The following is a 21055-nucleotide window of genomic DNA, read 5'->3' on the forward strand; positions in this document are numbered from 1 at the left end:
TCAAACAGACAAGCTCAATCTTCAAACCAAACACTGCTCTCAGTCTTCTGAAGATAGACTTCTTTCTCCAGTGAGCCATTTTTTACAATTAAGTTTGTCCAGTGAGGTAGACACCAAGCAAGACATGATAACAATGCCTTGTCCCAACCGATGTTCATCCATAATTTGAAAATAATTTAGTTTCTTTTTTATTATTTATATAGTGCCATTGAGTTAATGAAACATCCCAGGGAGCTCTAGATGAACATTATAAAGCAAAATATGACATAAAGCTGCAATTAGGGATATGAGTTCATTGGGTACATTAACATAAGAAATAGGAGAATGCAATTCAGCCCCTTAAGTCAGCCCCATTTTCAACATGGCATACATGAAAAACAATAGAATGGATGCCTGTCAGTTGAGCAAGATTTGCAGTTGTGGTCCTCTCATCAATTCCTCCCCAGATCAAAAGGCTTTGCGCACACTGGCAGTCCCAGGTTTCCTACTAACTGGTAAACTTAATTTTGCGTTTTGATCTGATCCACTGAATTTCAATTGTATGTTGCAAACCTCTCTGGTAAAACCACAATCACAATAAACATACATAAACGTGTTATTTATGACCAACTGTTTCAGCAGAAAAGAGCTTGTGTGCCAAAGAATTGTTTGTTTACGTGAAGTGTGCAGTTTTACTGAAAAAGTTGGGAACTAAAGAGATATTGTGACTTTTGAAACTCAGCCAAGCATTGATAATGATATTATAACAGTCCTTGGAAAATGTCAACAAGGAACTTTATTGAAACAGCATGGCCAGCTGGTGATATTTCTCTCCTAAACCACATCAGATAGCCCATCAGTTAGAGCAGTACAGCAGAGGGATTTTTGAACTCTCGCTGACTGCTTTAGTCTGTTTCACAGTATTTAACTGGTGGATATTTAATAAAACCTCAGATTATGACACTCAAGCAGACCTTATCTTCCCTTCAAGAGCATTTACATCTATTCAATTTGTGACTCCTGCGCCATGGTTTTAAGCCATTGCAACAGCCAGAACGGGGTTCAAATTGGCTTGCTGAGTTTGGGTCTCTGCCCCCTTGCCCCTGCCAGGATCTGTTGGAAATGGAGGGGAGGCTGCCACATCCAGGTACCATTGGCCACTTTTAAACGTTCACAGAGCCTTCCTGATTCTGTGAAATCCAATCCTAATCACAAATTCTTGGCTGGCATTACAGTGCTATATTTGTTGAATGTGCTGTTTTAGAGATGAGATGTAAAGCCCAAGGACCTGTCGGCCATCTTGGGTGAATATAAAAGGTCTTTCAACACTGTTTCAAAGATGGACTGCAAATTGCCCCCCTCCATAGAGTATCTGGTCATTATTATGTCATGATGAGTGAAACAACTCAGCAAGGAGAAATGTTCCCAGACAGAGCACGCTTTTAAAGTTAACAATACTTGTAATGCTGCCATTTTGTTGGCAAACAGAGACATTGCAGCAATTGCTGCAGTTTGGGTCAAACTGTGATTGGTCAACAAAGCAGACATTCTTTGTGGAACTTGTGATTAAATCAATTCCAGAGATTCTTTTCTTTCCCTTGAAAGCTCTATCGATTCCACAATAAATACAAGACATGCTTCCTTCTGAAAGCATCCCCACTGCAGGCAATCATTAACTCTGATACGCGAAGCTGGGGGAAGATGGGGGGTGGGGGAGAGCGGGTGGGGTGGGGGAAGAAGGCGGCAAGGAACCATCAATGAAGCGACACTTAAAGTTTGTTTTCAGGACTTACTTTCAGTCCTGAAATTAGCTGGAGCAGTATGATAGACTTCTCCTTCACTGAAGAGAGAGCCTTGATAAATGGATCCTAAGTTAAAGTCTGAAACTAGGCCCAAACGTTTGATAGCCTGTCTATTTACAGAATGTAGCTTCACATACACATCTCCATACGCTAACCCAATGTGCCAGCAGACTCTGTTCATACTCTGCTTTAAACAAATAATCAACCTCTTAGAAAGAGACACCTTAACATTACTGTAACTAAAACTTTAATGGGGACTTACCATGTCTGAGGGGTAATGATGCACATTAACCTCACTGATCAATGCCTCAAGTGCATTGGTGCACAATCCCTCTTTATACTCTTTTGAATATTCCAAATTTACAAAATAAACCAATAAGCTAAACCCTGAAATGGGCAAGTTCTCCTTTCTTTATACTCCTTCTTTTCAGTAACCTCAAATAAATTAGTTAACTAAAGAACCAGCTTTGAAAGGGGTGCTGGAACAACAACTAAAACTTATCAAATTAAATTAAAATGATCTTATCAGGGCTGAAGGAGCAGTGTAGTCCCTGTGGCACCCACTGGTCCTGGTCTTGTACTGGTGGACATAGCATGGTCTCTCCTTAAGTGACTGTCTGTGCGGAGACTGCACGTTGTCCCCATGTCTGTGTGGGTTTCCTTCGGGTGCTCTGGTTTTCTCCCACACTCTAAAGATGTTTGGGTTAGGGGAATTAATCATGTGGGTTTACAGGGATAGGAGCTGAGTAAGATGCTCTTTCTGAGAGTCAGTTCAAACTCAATGGGCTGTACGACCTCCTCATGCACCATAGGGATTCCATATTAACTAGGGGCAAGAAAAATATTGTTGTTGGAGCAGTGGGTCACAGAAAGATAATATCCTGCAGCAGAATAAAAATAATACATGTGCACGAATACACAAAAGAACCAAGCCTAATGCAGCTGACATCACCAGGTGGACAAGCTTTCAGGAACAGAGTTCTTCCTTCAATTCAGAGGCTACAGCCTCGTTCCTGCATTGTAAAGGGCCTCCTAAATGTGTTAACACAGAATCTACCCCAAGTGTTCACTAGAGTATTCACAGGCCTGACTTTCCATACAATCTGATAGGCTCTTCAGAGTCTTGTTACAGGGTGGTGAAACTTGTTCTAAAATAAAAATCATTGCTGCAAGTTTGGTAATATGTACAGAAAATTAGAGTAAGAGATCAGACAAGCACAATAGGTCATAATATCCGGGCTCCTGGACAGTGTAACTGGGGTGGGGATACCCCAAAAATGGGGTGGGGTGCCTCTTGCCTCTGCGCCTGCCCTGGAGATTCCCAGGTAAGGGTTGACATGATAGTTGTCCAGGAATTACAAACATTTGATGCATTGGGAATCACCTAGAATTGTGATTTAAATTACAAACTCCAGACTGGTTTACACCAAGAATTACCCAGAAAAAGTAAGCATTAAAACCACATCCAGCCTTTAGGGAACTATTGTACAGACCCATACTAACTTCACTTCAATCTCTAACCACCAACCACCACGGGGGGCTCCATCCCTGACTACCACATTCTGGGATTACCCCCAATGATTCTTGCCAGGTGCAAAACAGCACGACTATACTGCTGCACCCCTACTGACCCCCTATCCCAATTGTCTGACCTGTCTGCACCCCATATGGCTATTTGACCCCTCCCCCAACTCACTAAACAGTCTGACTCCCACCCAACTGTCAAGCCTCCTCCCACCTCCCAACTGTTTGACTTCCTCCCAGCCCCCACTATCTGACCTGGCCCCAATCCACACAACTATCTGATCCTAACCAACTATTCAACCTCCCTTCTTAATTTTCTGATTTTTCCCCCCCCTCCCGCAACAGTGGCACTGCGGTTAGCACCACTGCCTCACAGCGCCAGGGACCTGGGTTCAATTCTGGCCTCAGGTCACTGTCAATGTGGGGTTCACACATTCTCCCCAGGTCTCCTCTGAGTGCTCTGGTTTCCTCCCACAGTCCAAAGATACGTGGGTGAGGTGGATTGACCATGCTAAATTGCTCCTTAGTGTCGGTGGACTAGCTAGGATAAATACATGGGGTTATGGGGATGGGGCCTGGGTAGGATTGCTGTCTGTGCAGGCTTGATGGGCCAAATGGCCTCCTTCTATACCATAGGGATTCTATAATTCCATGAACTGTCTGACCCACTCCAATTTCAGTTGTGTGACAAATTGAGCTTCTCCCTGGTTTGAAAGTGTCTGGACATTTAAACTCACCTAATTTTTGGCAGCCGATGTCATACATAAGGGGGCATAGCCTCCTACCGTCTGATTCTGCAGTGCTAGGAAACCTCAGGAGCACACTGCCCAGTGCAGCTCACACCCAGCTCGAGTCCGAAGGTTGGGCGAGACAAGGTCGAGGAGATTTCCAGCCAAGAAATTCAGAGTACGGTGGCATTCTAACTCGGATCGTCACTCTGCGGAATCTTAGGCCCATGTAGTCTTTCATTGACACGATCTGGACTCAGTGTAAGTAAGGAAGGGGAGTATGTGGAATTTTCCAGTAGGGTTAGTTGCCAGTCCAAATTTCTGTATTCAAACTGAATAACAAGCTCTGTGAAGACAGGTAGATTGGACTGACTCAGCAGTAAATGACGGATATGTGCGGGGACTCAAAAAAAACAAACGTTCTGATTGGATTGTGTATTGAACTCTCTAGCTGATAATTAATAAAGCACATCTGTGTGGTGATCATTTGATATTTGTAAGATATGCTCATATACCTGAATGCCTTATAGTGTGCTTGATCGGCTGACTAACTAGTGACCATGTACCACTGGGAAAATCAGCAGCTCAGTGGCATTTCTCCACTGGAGCTCAAAGGCAGTGGGCTCAAACCTTATTCCAGCAGTAAATGATCTTGATGAGACTTCAGAGCTCCGTTGAGAGAGTATTCTACTGTCAGAAATAACATCCTTCAGAAAAGATATGAATCTGAAGATACTTATTTCCTCTGAAATGGACTCTTAAGATCCCTTGATATTATTTAAAGAAGTGGAGGAGAGACGTCTTCATGATCTGATCAACATCTATCCCTCAGTTGACACAAAACATTGCAATTTTTCCCTGCTGACTGTGGCAGCTTGTTCTACGGAAGTTACGCAGAGTAATATAGGGCATGCAACATCCTGAGGACGTGGAGCTCAGACCACCTTTCCCTGTTAAGGTACAGAGCATGAGAGAACTTGCAATTACACAGAGCCTTGAGTATAGGACAACATTCCAACGTGCATCACAGGAAAGAACTCTGAGTTGAGAAAGAAATATTAGTAAAGGATGTCTAAAAGCTAGACCAGAGAGATTTAAGGAGGGTTTTAAAGCGGAAGAGAAAGCTGAAGAGATTTATGAAAAATAAATCCAGATCTTACACTGAGGTACAACCCTCAAAGAAAGTGAAGGATGCACACAAGGCCAGAGACAAATAAGTTCCTCCAGTATGGTAGATAAAATACCGTGGGCACAGTTATCAATCTGGATTCAAATTACATTCACATTTGTGCTATATTACTGAACTGTTGCTTTTCTTAATTTGTTCCAATTCTTTTGCATAGTGCAGAATTGTAAAATCTTCCACAGACCCGTGTAACGGGCAGCATTTTAAAATGTAACTGACTCCTTCTTCTGCATTAAAAAATACACCTGAATGTATTCCAGAGAGATAACCTGCTGCAGTTTTATGAATACAGCTAAAACTGGCCCATCGAAAAAAGACTATCAAGTGTCATTTCAAAAACAGATTTAAAAAAATTACAGACCTCTGAAGTAAATTGTGTTTATGGGTGTTATGAATAAGCAATAACTTTAAGTTCCTGTTTACTTTATGTTTTTCTATTTGTGGCTTACAAATGTGAAATCTGGGTCGAGTTTCATTTTACAAACAGCAGCTGTTTGCATATCTGCATTTTACTGAGGACTTACAGCTCTTTAAGGGGTATTAAAACACACACGGTCAAAAAAGAACTGTGCTGTTGCATAGCAACAGGAACCAGAGCGAGGGATATACAGAGGCAGAAAAAAGCAGCATTGTAATCTCAGTTCATTTGAAAGGAGTTGCCAAGAGAAGTAGGGCAGGAGAGGCCAGATAGTAAGTCCCAAACTAAAGGAGAAGCTAATATCAGGGGGTGCAACACGAAAATTGTTCCAAGAAGACCTTCAAGATAAAGGTAAATAAAAACATGCATCTTGGAAGAGGCCATGTTAAATGAAATTAAGAGTGAGGAGCAGAGAAAGGCTTCAAGTTTAAAGAGACAAAGCTGTACAAGGCAGATGGGAAGCAAAATAGGCCTGCAAGAGCTAAGATCCAAGCAGACAGCTGAAGATTTGTAACTTGTTACTGTACCTTACATGTAAAGACATGGTGTACGGTTGGCAAATGAGTATCTGAGAGTGCGTGGAAGGTGAAGCCTGAATGCACATAGTGATCCAGGGGAGAGGAACATTAGAAGGAGAGGTTGAAGACATCTGATGAGAAATTCATAGAAGTTGTTTTGGGTGGCATCTATCACTTGGTTTGAAAATGTGGGATGTCTGACCACAAGTCACCTGTTGGTTTACGTGGCCTGTATACTTAGTATGAACATTAGAGTACAAGGTAGATTTTATAACTGGTGTTAGCCTTACAAATCTTCATATATCTATAAAGGTGTAGTTGGGGTGAAGGAGTAATAATAAATGGTTCATCCTTTTGCTAAAAGTGAATGAGTAGATACCTGTGATTCTGTTCAATAGCCACCCTACACATACCTAGATAAAAAGTAAAAAAGTTAAGATTCATCAGACTGGGATCCACCCTGGATATTGACCTGTTGGTTGGAACATTAGCCAGAATCATAGCAATGAAAACTAGACAGAACCATTTTCTGTTTAATAAGTATATGCTGAGATTATTTTAATATGTAATTTCCTAACAAACATTTCAGCAAAGTTTCCCTTAAGATGCTAAATGAAGATGAAGTAAAAACATACAACATATATCCAGGAACTGTAGTGTATATCTGCACAGCACATGCATAGCCCCAATTGCAAAGGAACCGTCATGTGGCACACAGCTTTTGGTTAGTCCTATTTCAAGTAAGTTTCCATGGCTTTGTATTCAAACTGCATGAGTAGCCATGTGCTTTTGCTGTTTCACCTCCAAATCAGAAATTGGGGTGTCCAAATCCCCACTCCAGAGACTCAAACACATAGGAGGTAGCGATCTTACTGGCTTCTCCCACTGGTTGATTGGCTAGGCCAACCGGTAAGATTAGGCGAAAAATCAGGATTGCAACTGGTTTCTCACCTGTCGCGACGTTACCTGCACTGATTTGCCAACAAAATCAGCTTCGTAATCAGAAAGGGCGTAAGGTCAATTTCAATATTTATGACATACTGAACCCTGGATACTATTGTCTGGATTCACTTGAACTTACCTCCTCACCGGCTGAGGTCCTCATCAGTAAGGATCACATACAGTCTTCATCATTGAACCAAACATGATGGCCTCATCGGTGGGGCCATTAGACACTGAAACCCCTGGGTTGTTGGGGAAGACTTGGGCAGTGTCCCTTAGTGCCAGTCTGGTATCCTGGTATGCCAAAGTGTTGGGGTAGTGATCAGGTGGGGCTGGTGGCTGGAGGGGGGACACCAGTACAGGGAACGATTGAAGGTGGGTTCCGCTGTCTGTGGGGGTAGGGGGATTGACAGAAGATCTCCCTGTATACTGGAAGATTGAGGTGCTCCTGGAGTTCAGCAGCCGGTTCCCCAGCGAGATCAGCCTCCACACCTCCCCTACTGGCAAGAATCGCATCCTACTGCTTTCTTTTGATTACGTGCCATAAAATTGCTTTTTAAACTCATCCAAAAGACAAGTCTGAAACTCTGGTTTTCTGGCTTGTTCAGCACTTAAAACTTTTGTCATAGAATTCTTCCAAAATTTAGGTTGATGCAGTACTGAGGGAGAGCTGCACTGTCAGAGGAACCATCTTTAGGGTGAGATATTAAACGGAAGCCCAGCCTGGCCTCTAAAGATCCAATGGCAGCATTCCGAAGATGGGCAGGCCAATTCTCCCAACTTCCTGGCAAATGTTTAACCCTTAATCAGCACCAAGAACTGATCATCTGGGCATTATTTATATCCTGTGGTAGTTTGCCATACTACATAATAGTGACCCCATTTCATTGGCTTCAGAATATCTTGCCTCCCACTCTCACCACCTGCCCCTCCCTCCTCCCACCCCACCCCCCAACACACACACACACACACACACACACACACACACACACACACACACACACACACACACACACACACACAACCAATATCCTGAAAGATTCCACATAAATACAAATCTTCCTTTCTTCTAGTAGTAGTGTAAGCACTCACAAGTCACTCTCACTAAGTGAGGGACTTTGGTCACTGGTTACTGTCTGTATCTTGCTCCCACGTAAAGGGATTGTATTTCAAATGATGGTTGTTTGCGATTGCATGTGTTGTTATTTCAGCTGCTATTGCCATAGCTGCAGGCTGGCATGTTCTGAAGCTGCAACAAAAGAAGTTGGTTCTTATGCTGCTATTATTGTTTAAAATGAGGTTCTAGTCCAGTCCCAACCCACAATTGCGTTTCAATTTGCCTAAATGTCACCAAGAGCTAAAACTGCCCGGTGGGGTCTTCTGACAATTTGCCATTCATTTTGAATGCTGGTGGACATATATGGCAACTAGCTTTATCAACAGAGTGTTATGATTCAGCGAGCATTAATATCAGCATCTTTTTTACTCATCGATGGGGATCATTGTATCGTCTACCTGATAAATTCTTTCTTTGGGCTAGTTAATCAGTGCTTTTCATATTGACTTAATTCGGTATCCTTGACAGCTTTCCTTTCTGGCTGATTAGGCCTTCGCACTCAAACTCCAGTTTCTACACACATCCCCACATATCTCTATCATCAGCTTAATAATGAATGTTACATATTAATGTCACGACTGATAACATAATGATCACAAGGTTGTGACCACAAGAGGTCTTCTGCCTCTTGCTGCCATCTCACACACTGGCACAGGCTATTGCAGGGCAGGACTCTGTACTTCAGAACATTGTAAGTGTTCTTTCAAAAGTATACAGGTATAAAAGGGAGCTCAAGAGGGTTCTTTCTTTGAATGGAAAAAAGACCCAACCATTTTGTAATTTAGCAGCCTGTACTGATCAGTCTAATTCCTGTAACTGAGATGGATAATCATTATAATATAGACGTGAAATCCTGTGAAGGGTTTGACTAATTGAAGAAAATGGTTGGCTTGAGAGCATTGTCATTCATTATTATGCTCTTGAAAGAAAATGTGATGCATATAAAGTTAATTCCATCCATTATGACATCCAATTTCTTTTACTTTCAAGATAAAATCCCAAGAAAAATCCAATAAGCTTTTGATTCTTTTAATTCAAACACTATAATTGCTGAAACAGAATATTCACATCAGTCTGTTTGTCTGTTCCCTATCCATATTGTACTGGATGAAAGGTAGTCCCGAGTAGTGTTTGAATAATCGGAGCTGTGAATGTTATCAGCGACAGCATGATGCCAGAACTAAAATGTTGAAAGACTGAGAGTTTCACCTCGATCACAGTTTACATTCAATGGAAGTCTTGGCAAGATTTTATTACATCATCTTGAGTCCATGAAAGTCCTTGCAATCAAGGGAATGTCAAAATGGGTGACATAATGGCATCGTGGTTAATACTGCTGCTTCACAGTGCCAGGGATCTGGGTTCGATTCCCGGCTTGGGTGACTGTGTCGATTTTGTACATTCTCCTTGTGTCTATAAGGGTTTCCTCCCACATTCTGAAAGACATGCTGGTTGGGTGCATTGACCCGAACAGATGCCAGACTGTGACAACGAGGGGAATTTCACAGTAACTTCACTACAGTGTTAAATTAAGCCTTACTTGTGACTAATAAATAAACTTTAAACTTTTAAAAAATTTTATATCCAGCTTTCCAAGCACAGATCTCCATGTTGCAAAAATGATATACCATGGGCACTTCCTAGAGGTAAACATCACAGACACTTCCCTCAAGTAAACAGTTCAGAGTACAAAGCACTGAGGCAAGGTCAACAATGTACTTATGGAGAGCTCAGGTTCCAGTATCCAACAGAACACCCTGCCTCTCTTCAATATATCCGAGATCAGGTGGAGAGAGTAATCTTGAAATGCCGTACCCTTTTCAGTAGAGTTCAGCTGACAGATTCCACACAGATTCCTGGATGTGACTGGAACAGGCTTGGAGGAAGCCGTTGTCTCCCAAGGCAACACTGTGTTTATCACCTCCCAACTCGCCACTGAATGTGGCAGGAAGTGGCCAGGCCCAGGTACTTATTGGTGTAAATGAACTGGTTGAATCCGTACCAAAGGCAACACAATCAGACAGAGGGTAATCTCCCATTCCACAAGGCTCTCACTGACACCCATCAGTTAGCTAATTTCACCCATGGAGGAACATCTAAAAGGAGTGGAGATCAAACAAGAACATAGAAATCTCCATGAGTAGGAATCGGCAGGCAATAATAAAATAGTCCCCATCCATGCACACTAATCACTTTCCGAGAACTATGTTAGATGGCTTCTTTTCATGGCTGCTCAGAATGGTTATGAGCCAGGGTTGGAGGGTAACTTTATCCTCACTATCCACAAATGTGCAGCTACTGTGCAGAGAAGCTGATAGATTATATTCCTTTATGGGTATAATAACCCCAGGAGATGCTGTGAAGGAATTGTGCTTTTATTTACAAAATGAAAACAATAATCACAAGCTTGTGGTGAACACAACAGGTCCCAACAATAACTAAAAGGTTAATGGACCCTCTCAGGGTCTTGCTTTATAAAAGCTTCAGTATATGAGCTCCACCTGGTTGGCTTATTACAAATCCCAAGGGAGCTCATATTCAATGAGCCCAACTGGGAAGTCTACTCTAGATTCCCCTTGTAAATCATGGGGATAAACACGATGGGATAGCAGTAAAAGAATTACAGGAATCAATATTTCCAATTACAACAGCTTGTCAAATCAACCCCAGTTCAAACATTAGTTGGAAACAATGTTTTAGATCTCAGTTTCTTGAAACTGGCTTAATTAAGTGGACTCAGTGTCAATCTTAGCCATAGGTCAGAAGGTTATATGTTTAAGCTACAAACTAGAATCTAACACTGAGGCAGTGCTGTTCAGAAGGCAGGCTTCACCTTTTGTACAAATACTTAAACTGAGGCCTTGGGTGGGATTTTCCAGCCCTCCCTGCCAGTGGGATCTTCCAGTCTGGTGAGGAGAATGGTTGATCCATGCTAAATCGTATAGACATTGGAAGATCCCACTGGTGACTAATGGTGAGCCGAATCTGCCATAGTAAGATATGAGGGTGGGTTAGAGGGGGATGGGGAATCCACCCCACCCCTTGTCTGTTAGCTGTATGCATCTCATTTGCTGTGTGAGGATAAATGAGCTCCAAAATGTGTCTATGTGGCAACGATGATGCACTTTTAAAAGGTTGCAAAACATTTTGGGGCACTCTGAGAATACATTAAGGCTTCAAGCAAGTGTAAGTTTTCTCATATAAAAGTGAAAGCTTCTCGCTGTAGCTCTGCTCCTTTCAACTAACACCCTTAATCAATAGTTTATTTTACTTAATGCAGCAGCAGTGCACATCTACATTGACTTTCAGCCTCCCTCAGTCACTATCGTCCTTGATTGCTCAGCAAGACTTCAAATTCTCCCACAATGCTGTACAAAGCTTTTGGTTAAATGTACTTGATTGACCTCTATAGTATAGTTCACTGGTTATCATAATGAACTTAAATTCCAGCTTAACAATACCAAAAGGATAGCCTTTAATGGGTGATCTTTCATGGGTCATGTGACTGGGCCAGAACCAATGGAGCATGAACCTGTGCCAATGGGGAGTGAGGGCATGCATTCCCAGGGCTGTGGCCTCAGTTGGAATCAGGGCGTTGTCAGGAATGGACTTGTGTAGTTGTGTTGTTAAACTCTTGATTTACATAGTTCTCTTCATCAATAATTCCTTTGGTTTGTTACTTGCCACCTCAAGTTACTATAGATAGTAAGTTGAAACTTGGCATGCTAACAAGCATGGTCCTGTCCTCTAGTGGAAGTCAAACTGCTTTTCAAATGGTAAAGGGGTAAAAATATTTGAAAATAGTGGAACTAATCCTCAGTGTAATATCTTCAAACTGATGATTATATTGTTACACTTTCCTGTGTTCTAAACCACTGCAGAGTGTTATCCAAGTCTGTTTACAATGGCAAAATTGTCACTGTAATCTTAGACTTGCAAAATATTTGATCATTCTTCCTTTTCATCTTTTTCTTCAATTTGATATGTTGAAATTCAGGGCAGCCTAGTAAATTCTGACAGGTCAGAGGATGACTTTTTCCAACTAATACCATTATGTATATCAAAGCCTGGACTGCCACTGTGCTTTTTCACACTGTAGTGTCTCAAACACCTCACACTATGTTTGATATGAAGTGACTGTTATGCAAGCAGAGCCTCTGTGCCAGGAGCAGAGTAAATATCTTTCCATTCTTCATCTCGAACAAATAATTGTCAATTGGTTCTACTTTTGTTTGGGTATGGTTTTGAATGTAATATTCCCTCAGATCCTCAGCTTATTTGTTGACTGTTAGGCACATCACGTTTCCAGCTTCTCTCTACACACACAGGCACGTGTTACCCGAGCTGTGCTTCCTGCCTTCCGCTGAAGAAGTCATCTTCTTTCTTTTTCAATCAACCTTCTGTCAAAGTGACAGGACCTGCAAGAACTTGCAATAAGGGAAGAGCACCGTCTGTGCTCCTCAAGGTGAGGAGTGTGAGGACTGAGGACCCAGGACTTTGTACACATCAACACTTCACGTTTAGGTATAACAGGGTTCAACTGCGAGGTTGCACTCAGTTACTACAAGTCACCTCTCCCCCAAACACAACTAACATGAATTAAGATTACTTGCGAAAGCAAAATACTGCAGATTGTTTTCACTGAATGTGTAAGGGGCAGAGGCTAAAATTCAAGTATAGAAAGGAAAATATGAAAGACTTGCATTTCTATTGCACATTTCATGACCTCAGGGTGTCCTTTAGTTCTTTACAGCAACTGAAATATAGTCCCTAATATAATTCAAGGGATGCAGCAGCCACAAGCAATGAATTACTGAACAGATCATCTGTTTTTTAGTGTTATTAGTTGAATGATAAATATTGGGACACCAGGGAGAACGCAGCAAAATAATGCCAATGCAGCACTCCATAGTGTGCGAGGCGGCCATTCGGCCCATCGAGTCTGCACTGACCCTTTGAAAGAATATTCTCCTCGGGGTTATACTGGAGTGTCAGCTTTGAGTTTTTTTATGGAGTGAAATTTTAAGCAGGGGTGGGGAGCTGGGCTCCCCCACAGCCAGCATGCTGGTTAATTAGCTTGACGTGGGATATCCGCCCCACTGGGAAAGGAGTCCCAGAAACTGCCAGCCAATCAAATGATGGGTAGATGTTTGGTCCCAGCAGCACCAAAGAACAAAGAAAATTACAGCACAAGAACAGACCCTTTGGCCCTCCAAGACTGCTGCATGACTTAACTAAAACCCCCTACTCTTCTGGGGACCATATCCCTCTATTCCCATCCCATTCATGTATTTGTCAACAGGCCCCTTAAAAGTCACTAATGTATCCGCTTCCACTATCTCCCCCAGCAACGAGACCCAGACACCCACCACTCTGTAAAAAATCTGCCTTGTACATCTCCTTTAACCATCGCCCCTTGCACCTTAAACCTGTGCCCCCTAGTAATTGACTCTTCCACCCTGGGAAAAAGCTTCTGACTATCCACTCTGCCTCTCATAATCTTGTAGACTTTTATCAGGTTCAACCTCCGTCGCTCCAGTGAGAACAAATCAAGTTTCTCCAATCTCACCTCAGAGCTAATGCCCTCCATACTAGGAAACATCCTGGTAAATCTTTTCTGTACCCTCACCAAAGCCTCCACATTCTTCTGGTAGTGTGGCGACCAGAATTGAACACTGTGGGCCTGGTGTTACCATTTTCATTCTCAGTGCTGAATCTGGGCGTAATGCAGATCCGACTTAGAAATCTGCTTTCAGGCTCCCCTATACACACCCAGCCATCTCCAGTCCCATTCACGCTGTGGGTGGGGCTTAGTGCAGCTGAAACGATCGGAGCTCTGAACTGCACACGCACAGTTCGAAAAGAATTTGAAAAAGTGCGCCCTTGTCAGATCGCTCCCAAACCGCAGAAAGCGGCCGAGGAGCGAAAAGCAGGAGCGATGGCCCCCACACACGTCACTGTCTCCCTAATCCACCCCTCCACTACCCACACGCATCACTGTCCCCCTTATCCACTCCCCCACTACCCACACACATCACTGTCCCCCTTATCCACCCACCCCTCCACTACCCACACACATCACTGTCCCCCTTATCCACCCCCCCACTACCCACACACATCACTGTCCCCCTTATCCACCCCCCCACTACTCACACACATCACTGTCCCCCTTATCCACCCCTCCACTACCCACACGCATCACTGTCCCCTTATCCACCCCTCCACTACCCACACGCATCACTGTCCCCTTATCCACCCCTCCACTACCCACACACATCACTGTCCCCCTTATCCACCCCACCATCACCCACACACATCACTGTCCCCCTTATCCAACCCACCATCACCCACACACATCACTGTCCCCCTTATACACCCCCCCACTACCCACACACATCACTATCCCCCTTATCCACCCCTCCACTACCCACACACATCACTGTCCCCCTTATCCACCCCGCCATCACCCACACACATCACTGTCCCCCTTATCCACCCCCCCACTACCCACACACATCACTGTCCCCCTTATCCACCCCTCCACTACCCACACACATCACTGTCCCCCTTATCCACCCCCCCACTACCCACACACATCACTGTCCCCCTTATCCACCCCTCCACTACCCACACACATCACTGTCCCCCTTATCCACCCCTCCACTACCCACACACATCACTGTCCCCCTTATCCACTCCCCCACTACCCAGACCGATTGCCACCCCTGCCCCCTCCCTTCCGATCACCTGCAGAATGGCAGCGGACCTCCCTGCCCCCCCCTTCCCTCACAAGAGATCCATCTGCCTCCCCCCCGACCCAAACCAATGAGCGATCGGGCCTCCCCCCTACAATGATCTAGCCTCACTAACCCCCCCCTCCACCTCCAGAGAATGGTCTGGCCTCATTACCTCTCCCCCTCCAGGGATACATCTGACCCCCCTCTTCCTCCTCCCCTGCTCCAAACCAGACAACAATTTGGCCTCACTCCCCTCACCCCCCAATCAGAGAATGACCTGACCCACCTCCCTCCTCCTCTCCACTGATCTGAGTCAGAGAGCCGTTGGAAGCTCTGAATACCCTCTTCAGCAGCTGGAGTGCCTGATTCAGACTTTTATTTAGCAGCTCCATTATGGCGCAGTTCCAGATTGGCAAACATGGTGGCAAAGGGGGAAATGCTGATTGAGTTGGGCAGGCAATTCATTAATTCAATTTAAATATATGCATACACATTTAAATCGCCGTTGTGCCTGTTCTGGGCGCAAAGCAGATCGCCGCCGTTCCCGAGTTTCAGTAAAGTGGCAATCTGTGCAGACGCAGGTGCGGATCATAAGAACATAAGAAATAGGAGCAGGAGTAGGCCATCTAGCCCCTTGAGCCTGCCCCGCCATTCAATAAGATCATGGCTGATCTGTCGTGGCTCAGTTCCACTTTCCCGCCCTCTCCCCATAACCCTTAATCCCCTTGCCTATCAAAAACCCATCAACCCGCGTCTTAAAAATATTTAGCGAGGCAGCCTCCACCACTTCAACGGGCTGAGAATTCCAGAGATTCACCACCCTTTGAGTGAAGAAGTTCCTCCTCAACTCCGTTCTAAACCGCCCCCCCTTTATCTTGAGGCTGTGCCCCCTAATCCTACTGTCCTTTCTGAGCGGGAAGAGTCTCTCCACCTCTATCCTATCCATCCCATTCATCATCTTATACGTCTCAATGAGATCTCCCCTCATTCTTCTAAACTCTAACGAGTACAAGCCTAGTTTATTCAGCCTCTCCTCATAGCTCAACCCCCTCAACTCCGGCATCAGCCTATTAAACCTCCTCTGCACTCCCTCCAAGGCCAAAATATCCTTGCGTAAGTACAGCGACCAAAACTGCACACAGTACTCCAGCTGTGGCCTCACCAGTGCCCTATACTGCTGCAGCAAGACCTCCCTACTTTTATATTCAATCCCCCTCGCTATGAAGGCCAGCATCCCATTCGCCTTCCTGACCACCTGCTGCACCTGCAGGCTGGGTTTTTGCAACTCATGCACAAGGACCCCGAGGTCCCTCTGCACTGTCGCCTGCTGCAGTTTTTCGCCCCGTAAGTAATAGTCCTTCCTACCATTATTCCTGCCAAAGTTGACCACCTCGCACTTGCCAACATTAAATTCCATTTGCCATTTCCTGGCCCATTCGCCCAGCCTATCTAGATCCTTCTGCAGACTCTCCACACCCTCCGCACAATTTGCCGTTCCACCAATCTTGGTGTCATCAGCAAATTTCGACACCCTACACTCGGTTCCCTCCTCCAGATCATCTATATAAATGGTAAATAGCTGAGGCCCCAGCACTGACCCCTGGGGCACTCCACTAGTCACCATCCGCCAATCCGAATAGCACCCATTAACCCCCACTCTCTGTCTCCCATTTGACAACAAATCCTCTATCCACGCTAACACCCTACCCCCAACTCCATGCCCCCTGACCTTCTGCAATAACCTCTTGTGAGGCACCTTGTCAAACGCCTTCTGAAAATCAAGAAAGACCACATCCACCGGCTCTCCTCTATCCACCGCCCTAGACACATCCTCATAGAACTCCAATAAATTTGTTAGACACGACTTCCTCTTAACGAAACCATGCTGCGTCTGCTCTATCAAGCCATTCCCTTCAAGATGCCTTGCTATTTCCTCCTTGATGACGGATTCTAACATTTTACCCACAACAGACGTTAAACTAACCGGCCTATAATTCCCTGCCTTTTGCCTGGCACCCTTCTTAAACAACGGCGTAACATTAGCCGTTTTCCAATCTTCCGGCACTTCCCCGGAATCCAGCGACGTCTGGAAAATAACCACCAAGGCATCCACTATCACCTCCGCAATTTCTTTCAGAACCCTTGGATGCATTCCATCCGGTCCTGGGGACTTGTCCACAATCAGCCCCTCCAGTCTGTCGAGCACCGCCTCTCTAGTAACAATAATGTCATCGAGACCCTCCAGTCCTACCACCTTTCCATCTCTAACACCCGGCAAATTATTCACGTCCTCCTCCGTGAAGACCGAAACAAAAAAGTTATTCAAGACCTCAGCCATTTCCCCATCCCCTACCACTAAGTCCCCCCTCTCATCTTCTAAGGGTCCAATGTTCACCCCAGCCAGCCTCTTCCTTTTTATATATTTATAAAAACTCTTGCTATCCTTTTTTATATTAAGCGCTAGCCGAGCTTCATAGTTTCTCCTACCCTTCTGGATCAACTTCTTTGTCAATCTTTGTTGACATTTAAACCTCTCCCAATCCTCATCTCGCCCACTACTCTTAGCTACTCTAAACGCCTCCGCTTTTAATTTAACACTTTCCTTCACCTCCTTCGTTATCCACGGCTTATTACCTCTCCTCCTACGGTCCTTTTTAACCATCGGAATAAATTTCTGCTGCGCACCAAGAAAGATCTCCTTAAAGATCCTCCACTGCTCCTCAGCAGACCTACCTTCCAACACGCTCCCCCAGTCCACATTCGCCAATTCTTCTCTCATCCTACCGTACTCCCCTCTGTTCAAACAAAGGACGCGTGTCCGGGAACCCACTTTCTCCTCCTCCATCTGCACCAGAAACTCCACCATACAATGATCACTCTCCCCAAGAGGATACTTCACCGCAAGGTCCCTAATTCTACCCGCCTCATTACATAGCACCAGATCCAAGATAGCTCGCTCCCTCGTCGGCTCCAACACGCACTGTTCCAGGAAACTATCCCGGCAGCATTCCAAGAACTCCTCCACGAGCCCACCGCGTCCAACATGGGTCGACCAATCAATATGCAGATTGAAATCTCCCATAATTACGGCCGTCCCATTCCTGCACGCCGCACTTATTTGCGCGTTAACAGCCCACCCCATCTCCAGATCATTATTCGGGGGCCTATAGACGACACCCACCAGCGTCTTCCTCCCTTTGCTGTTCCTAATCTCCACCCACAACGATTCCACGTTCTGCTCCTTGGCTCCAATATCATCCCTTGCTACCACCTTGATGCTATCCTTAATCAGCAGAGCTACGCTCCCCCCCCTTTTCCCTCCTGCCTATCCTTCCTAAACACTTGATACCCCTGGACATTCAGCTCCCAGTCCCTGTCACCTTGCAGCCACGTCTCTGTAATGGCCACCAGATCGTATCCATTTGTGTCGATCTGCGCCACCAACTCATCCACTTTATTCCGAATGCTTCGTGCATTCAGATAAAGTGCCTTCATCCCAGCCTTCACCTGGACCCTATTTGCCAGAATGCCACCAACCATACTCACGCCCCCTACTCCCTTTATTATTGGGACATCCTCGGCCTCTTCCCTTACCTGTACCCTCTCCTTAACTTTAGACCCCGTAATGTCACCTACCCTCGCTCCTTCCCCCCCCTAATTAGTTTAAAGCCCTGTCTACAGTCCTATTTACTCGATTCGCCAGCACTCTGGTCCCAGCACTGTTCAGACCAACCCCATCCCGCCCGAACAGGTCCCACCGACCCCAATACTGATGCCAATGCCCCATAAATACAAACCCATTCCTCCCACACCAATCCCTGAGCCACCCATTCACTTCCTTAATCCTATCAACCCTACGCCCGTCTGCACTCGGTTCAGGCAGTAGCCCAGGGATAACCACCTTGTCGGTTCTACTTTTTAATTCCATTCCCAGCTTTTCATACTCCCTCTCCAGATCCTCAGTTCGCATTTTGCCTACGTCGTTGGCACCCACATGTACCACAACAACCGGATTCTCACCCTCCCACTCCAGGTTCCTCTGCAGCCCAGATGCGACATCCCGGACCCGAGCACCAGGCAGACAACACACCCTTCTGTGCACTTTGTCATCGTGACAAAGGACAGTGTCAATACCCTTCACCCCACTATCCCCAATTACTACTATGTTCCTTTTCACCTTCTCTTTGCCTATGGCCTGCTGCATCACTGTACCGTCTGCAGTTTGCTCACCAACCTCACCTGCCTCGTCCTCTTCCAGACTGGAAACAAGAACCTCAAACCTGTTATGCAGATTGAGAGGCTGAGGCCTCCGCTCCCCACCCCCCTTCCTCCGGTCCCCACCCCCCTTCCTCCACTCCCCACCCCCCTTCCTCCGCTCAGCAGCCCCCTCTTGTTCCTGACCTTTAGTGTTAGCCAGTCTAGGGAGGGTGGATGTCACTTGCACCCCATTGACAATGGCACCCTCTCTCCCCCTGATGAGCCTCAGTGTCTCAGGATCGCGATAATGGTCTCACACCCACCTTTAAATAAGGCCCTATATTCCAAGTGCGGCCTAACTAAGGTTCTATAAAGCTGCAACATGACTTGCCAATTTTAAACTCAATGCCCTGGTCGATGATGGCCAGCACGCCTCATGCCTTCTTGACTACCTTCTCCACCTGCATTGCCACTTTCAGTGACCTGTGTACCTGTACACCCAGATCCCTTTGCCTATCAGCACTCTTAAGGGTTCTGCCATTGACTGTATATTTCCTATCTGTATTAGACCTTCCAAAATGCAGTACCTCACATCTGTCCGGATTAAACTCCATCTGCCATCTCTCTGCCCAACATTGGGTTGATTGGCTAAGCTAAATTGCCCCTTACTGTCAGGGGGAATCAGGGTAAATATGTGGGTTTATGGGGATTGAGCCTGGGTAGAATGTTATTTCAGTGCAGCTCAATGGGCCAAATGGCCTCCTTCTGCACTGTCAGGATTCTATAACTTATTTAGCCCAAATTGACCCACCACATGCCTGGATAACAGTATAACACACCAAATGGGTATACTCTGGGATGGTCCAAGTGGAATGGCACACCAAGGGTTCTAACCCAGACCTCCAAAGAAAAGGACAACGCTTTGGAAAAAAAACTCTTTGTATTGTAGGTCTACAGAATTTCAGGCCCAATAAGGAGCAATAACTATTGAATACCAGTTCATGAGGAACAGGCAAATGGATGGCCAGTTGCTAAGAAGTTCTCCATGGTGTCCTCATCAATATTCATCCCTGAACCACTATCTTTAGTGCATTGCAGTTTGACGAGGCTGAAGTGCACAAATTAGCTATCACATTTCCTATGTTGTACAGTAACTACACTTCAAAAGTACCTTACTGGCTGTAAAATACTCTTGAGACATTCTGAGGCCATGAGGAACATAGAAAATAGTTGTTGGCTATTCAGCCCTTTGAGTCTACTCTGCCATTCAGTATGAGCATGGCCAATCCTATATTTCAACACCATGGAGTGGCACGGTAGCACAGTGGTTAGCACTGCTGCTTCATAGCTCCAGGGACCTGGGTTCAATTCCCGGCTTGGGTCACTGTCTGTGTGGGAGTTTGCACATTCTCCTTGTGTCTGCGTGGGTTTCCTCCAGGTGCTCTGGTTTCCTCCCATAGTCCAAAGATGTGCAGGTTAGGTTGATTGGCTCTACTAAAAAAAGTTGTGCTTAGTGTCTTGAAGTGCGTAAGTTAGAGGGATGAGTAGGTAAATAAGTAGAGATATGGGGGTAGGGCCTGGGTGAGATTGTGGTTGGTGGAGATGTGATGGGCTGATTGGCCTCTTTCTGTATTGTAGGATTTCTGTGATTCTATGTTGCCCATTTTCCTTGCCGCCTTTAGTGTCTAGAAATCAATTTCCTTAAATATATTCACTGAGTTGGCCTATACAGCCTTCTGTGGTAGAGAATTTCACAAGTTTACCAGCCTCTGAGTGAAGAAATTTCACATCATCTCAGTTCTAAATAGCTTACCCTATATCCTGAGACAGTGACCTCTTGTTTTAGAACTCCTGCCAGGTCAGAAGAAACAGCATCCCTGCATCCAGTCAGTCCAGCCCCGTCAGAA

This window comes from Carcharhinus amblyrhynchos, chromosome 4, assembly GCF_965287045.1.
Source record: "Carcharhinus amblyrhynchos chromosome 4, sCarAmb.v2.hapA, whole genome shotgun sequence".
Classification (NCBI taxonomy): domain Eukaryota; kingdom Metazoa; phylum Chordata; class Chondrichthyes; order Carcharhiniformes; family Carcharhinidae; genus Carcharhinus; species Carcharhinus amblyrhynchos.